Below are 5,258 nucleotides of genomic sequence, written 5' to 3' on the forward strand. Positions count from 1 at the left end.
ACACTGAGATGGTGATTGAAATTGGACGTGGTGACATGGGTCTGTAATCCCAGCGCTTGGGAGGTTGAAAACGAGGATCAGTATGAGTCTGATCTATGTAGTGAGACTCTAGACCCTGTATTAAATACATTAAAACAAAAAGTAAAGTAAAATAAAAAATAAAAAGCCAGAGACAAATGTCTGTTGTCTGTTTTAATAGTTTCTGGACTCTGGAATTGTATGTAATCAATGACTGCATAATCTCACAGGTTAGTATGTCTAACAAAAACTGTCACTACATTATATATATGTAGAGGGTCTACGGGGCACAGGGTCTCCAGGGTCTCACTATGTAGATCAGACTTGTAGCGATTCTTCTGTTTTCAGCTTCCCAAGTGCTGGGCTTGCAGGCGCCTGCCACCACGCCCCATCTCAATCGGTCTCAGTGTGCCCAGGGGCAGGGCTGGCTTGGCACACTGCGATCGAACCCCAGCCGCTGCGCTCTGCCTAAGCAGGTACTTTAGTCCACTGAGCTATTTGGCCAGCACTTATATTCATTTTATTTATTTTTGGTGGAACCGGGGATTGAACTCAGACCCTTGCGCTTGCCGGGGAAGCGCTTATTCTACTGAGCCATCTCCCCGGCCCCTTATATTCCTTTTATAATAGAAAGATTCTAAACAATCAAGAAATTATGTTGAAATGTTGTGCCAGCTGTAATGCGTGTGTATATTATTACTGGAATGAATTTCTACAGTGATTGTGAAAGGTAATAAGTACAATGACTATAAACTTCTAAATAGTTAAAAAATACAGACAAGCCAGGCACGCTGGTATATGCCTGTAATTTAGCACTTGGGAAACTGAAGCAGTTGATTACAAGTTCAAGCCCAGCCTGAGGAACTCAGCAGTTTAGCAAGACCCTGTCTCAAATTTTTACCAAAAAGCCTGCGGATAGAGCTCATTAGTGCTGAAGCTCTGATTCAGTCGTCAGTACCACCTACATCAACAGCATAAAAAAAGAAAAAACTGGACAAAATATATGAAAAATTGGTTGTCAGGATACTGGAGAGAGGATGGCGACCCATGAGGGATGGGAAGCAACCAAGGCGAGTCATGTAATTATTCCACCCGTCTGGAAAAGGTTCCAGGTTGTGACATACATGGAGAAGGCAATCAGGAGAGGCCCAGCAAAGATCCTAAAGTAATTCAGTTTCACAAGGTAAAATACTAAGCAATCTAGACACAGAGCACTTCACTGGGGAATTAACCGCTTTACTCCAGCTTTGCTAAAAACTGGAATACATCCCAAGTGAGTCAACTCATTGCTGCCATCATTCTCCCCAAGGGTACTGTGTCTCTACACATACTGGAGATGAGGGAGGGCAGATTAGGGGAAAGGCCTACTTAGAAAATTCAAGTGTGTGTGTGGAGAATTTTAAAACATTTTAGAACACTATACTTTTGATAAACTGTGAATATAAAACCCACTTAACCATGTTACATTTTTGCTTAGGACTCTTAAGTGACATCCTATTGCTGCTATTAATATAAAGGGGTTTTTTTGTTTTGTTTTGTTTTTGATGCAGAGCATCCCTGTGTAGTGCAGACGGTAGTGATCCTCCTGTCTCAGCCTCCCCAGTGCTGGGATGTGGTATGGGCCACTACGTCTGGTTTCAGGGCCCGCACAGAGCACCTAGAGTTCCAGGGTTGGTTTAGCATGCGTTACTAGGGATTGAACTCAGGACCTTATGCTTGCCAGGCAGGCACTTAGACTGCTGAGCTATCTCCCTCGCCCTAAAAGTTCTTAATATAACCCGTACCATCCTTTGCACCGTGTCACGGCCACTCAACTCTCACCTGATTTAATAGCCCTCATCTCTTACTCCGTCCACTCACCAAGGCTTTGGTCCATCCAGTTCTTCCACAGGGTACTTGTACATGCTGTCCTGACTGTGAAATGCTGTCTCGTTTTCGTCACTCATTCCTACACTCTGTTGAGCTCATATAGCTCAGTCTTCATGTTTCTGACCTTCCTGACCAAGTCAACCCTCATTGCTTTGTACTGCACCAAAAACCTCTCCTCCCACCATTTACTAAAATGTGAGATGGTGTACAAGTTGTATGTGGGCGGGGTATGATCTAATATTAGCATATAAGATCTGGGACTAGGTCTGATTTGTCCACTGGTTTATTCCTAGTGGTTGTCACAGTGGCTGGCACATTATTAGGGGTCAAAAACATCTGTGAAGGAGGGAAGGGAAAAGAACAGAGGGAGATCCTGGAATCGCAAAAATAATTCAAAGTTGAATTTTTATTTCCACAGCATCTCCACTAAATGACAGTATCAGTGGTGGAAATGTCTGAAAAGGAACGTTAATTTCAAGTGCTCTATTTTGGGTATAAGCATGCTAAGGCTGCTTTTTGTTATCCATAATATACCTGGATTAACCAGATCAATCAGAATATCAAAAATATTTCTTGCACCAAAATTAAAAAATCCTAGTTGTGACTTAAGTAGGTGTGTGCATGTGTGTGTGTGTGTGTGTTCATATGACAAGGAGTTCAGAGACTTTCCAGGGCTTGTATAATGATCAAGACTATCCTTAAGAAGTCAGTCTTATAGCTAGACATGGTGGCACATGCCTGTAATTGCAGCTACTATGAGGCAGAGCCAGGAAGATCACAAGTTTGAGGCCCGCCTAGGCAACCTGTCATGAAAAAAGGGCTGGCTGTGCAGTTAGTTCAGTGATAGCACACCCTAGGTTCAATCCCCAGTGTCCTCGAGCCAGCAGGGAGCAGAAATCACAGTCCTACGAACTTGCTGTACCAGTATGAGCTACATCCATTGGGTTAAGGCAGAGCTACTCCCCGACCCCCAGGGAACCTGCCTGCATCTCCTTGCCAGGACCAGTTCATGTGACCACCAAGGGACAGGGAAGGCAGCTAGTGGGACATCTGGTTCTTTTCTAGTTTTTCTTTTCTAAAGTGTTATCGGAAAGGCTAAGTGAGGAGTCACCCTCAGTACCTTCCTACTCTGCCCCAGTGACAGGGGAACAACTTGGTGAATGTGGACAAGAGGTTGGGGGAAGGTACTGATAACTGAAGTAAGGATAACTGAAGTAAGACGCAAAAGTAGGAAGGAACAGCTTCCTCTACCCCTACCTGGCTTATCTCTATTCAGTTAAAGTTCAGCTCCTTTCTGCTTTTTCAAGTTTTCTTTTTTAAAATTAATACATAAAAATATTGTACATCAAACATGTTTTAATACATGTATATATTGTGTAATGTTTAAATAGGATTAAACATACCTATATCCTCATTCAAAATCTTTCATTTTTAAAATACAGAGTTGGGGCCGGCTGGATTGCTTAGCGGACTAAAGCGCCTGCTTAGGCAGAGTGCAGTGGCTGAGGTTCGATCCCCAGTGTGCCGGTACCAGCCCCACCTCCAGGGCGTGCTGAGATGGTGATTGAAACTGGGAATGGTGGCACACTCCTGTAATCCCAACGCTTGGGACCTGAAAACAGGAGAATCACTTATGAATCCGTCGGTGTAGTGAGACCCTGCAGACCCTGTACTAAATACATAAAAATAAATAGTTCATTATTGCCATCTATGGTTATTCTGCTATGCAGCAGCACACTAGCACTTATTTTTCCTAACTAATTTAATAGCTACCGATGAACCTTTCCCAGCGTCTCCCTCCCTAGCTCTTCCTCGCTGAGGTCATCACTGTCCCACTCTCCATAGTCAGCTTTTTTAAGATTCCACATATAAAAAAGATCATGAATAGACCAGGTCCCAAGTGTTCATGCTTCTGCGCTTGTCTTATTTCACTTACAGGGATTTCCAGTTCTATCCGTGCTGTTAGAAATGACAGGATTTAGTTCTTTTTTGTAGCATTCTATTGTGTACATGGGTCACATTTTCATTACCCATTCGTTAGTTAATGGACACTTACGCGTATCACTTCTTGGCTATTACGAATAGTGCTTCAGTGCACAGAGGAGCGCAGGTGCTCTTCAGCTGTCACTGCTTCAAGTAAACCAGATGTGTATGTCTCACAACCACTTGGGAGATGACAGTTCATTGTACGGACAATGAGGTATTCACTATACGCCAATTACTTGGAGAACTTAACACATTAACTCATTTAAACCTAACCACTACTATTATGGTTTAAATATGAAATGTCCCCCAAAGATGCATGTGTTAAGGGCTTGGTCCCCCATGCAACAATGTCCAGAGAGGGACCTGGAGTGGTGAATGGATCATAGGGTGATAACCACATCAATTGATTAACCCATTGATGACGTTGTTAGCTGAATGGGCTGTCAGGTGGTGGGGCCAACTTAGAAGATGTAGGTCACTGGGGGTAAGCTTTTGAAGGGCACTGTTTCTTCAGAGACTCTTTTGTTCTGATTCCTGCCTGCCACGACGTGAGCAGCTTTCCTCCGCCAGATCTTTCTGCCATTTCTGTTTTGCACAGGTCTAAAGAAGTGGAACTGGGTGAGCAGGGATGGAAACCTCTGGTATCATGTGCCAAAACAAGCTTCTCCTTTTTAAAGTTTGTATGTCGAGTGTTTTGTCCCAACCATTGATAGGTGACAAATACAACTACCCTACAATGTAAGTATAATTGTTCACCCAACATGCGAGGTAAGGAAATGAAATCTTGAGAGAGTGAGTCCTTGTCTCAGTCACAGAAAAAGTAGAGGAATCCCAGAATTAAATGAGTGTTACCTACACTCAAGGTAGAGCTCATATCAATCTTGTCTTTCACTGCTGAACACTTGGGACCTGATCTATATCTGATCAGTATCAGGTATATTTTTACATTTTATTTTATTTTATTTTATTTATAATTTACATTTTATGTTTCTATCTTCCTGTCTTAGTCAAATGAATTCCATGGGCTACACCTAACAATGGCTCCCTGTCCATAGGTTATGTCCAACTCCTTAGTCCGCAAATGTTATTTTATCTTCCCCATGTTGGTTCAGGCCTCATTTTGGTATCTTTAGCAACTTGAGTAGAGTAAGCCATAAGCAAGCAAGTGAAAGGGAGCCCAGTATGTATAAAAGAAGATTAAGATAAACATAAGAAGGCAACTCTAACATGAACAGATGCTTTCTGTGGTAAGATCACACTATAGCAAACATTTTGCAGGAGCTTCCTTGGTACAAGACACTGCTTTTTAATTGTTAAAATCTCCATCTTTAATATATATCACTGCTGTGTTCCAACTGTTTAATGACAATGGCTCACTTAAAAAA

The 5,258-nt window shown here is 42.5% G+C and overlaps 1 protein-coding gene across 1 annotated transcript in view; it reads right to left on the minus strand.

The window, feature by feature from the left end:
- Positions 1-3,458: 3,458 nt before the first annotated feature.
- Trmt12 (tRNA methyltransferase 12 homolog) overlaps positions 3,459-5,258 on the minus strand; it is a 5,554-nt gene continuing 3,754 nt past the window's right edge. Inside the window, exon 2 of the mRNA XM_004634430.2 lies at positions 3,459-3,499. The gene's annotated coding sequence lies outside the window, so the exon portion shown is untranslated. The remainder of the gene's footprint in view (positions 3,500-5,258) is intronic.

The sequence above is a fragment of the Octodon degus genome, unplaced genomic scaffold (genome assembly GCF_000260255.1).
Source record: "Octodon degus isolate 3935 unplaced genomic scaffold, OctDeg1.0 scaffold00062, whole genome shotgun sequence".
Taxonomy (NCBI): domain Eukaryota; kingdom Metazoa; phylum Chordata; class Mammalia; order Rodentia; family Octodontidae; genus Octodon; species Octodon degus.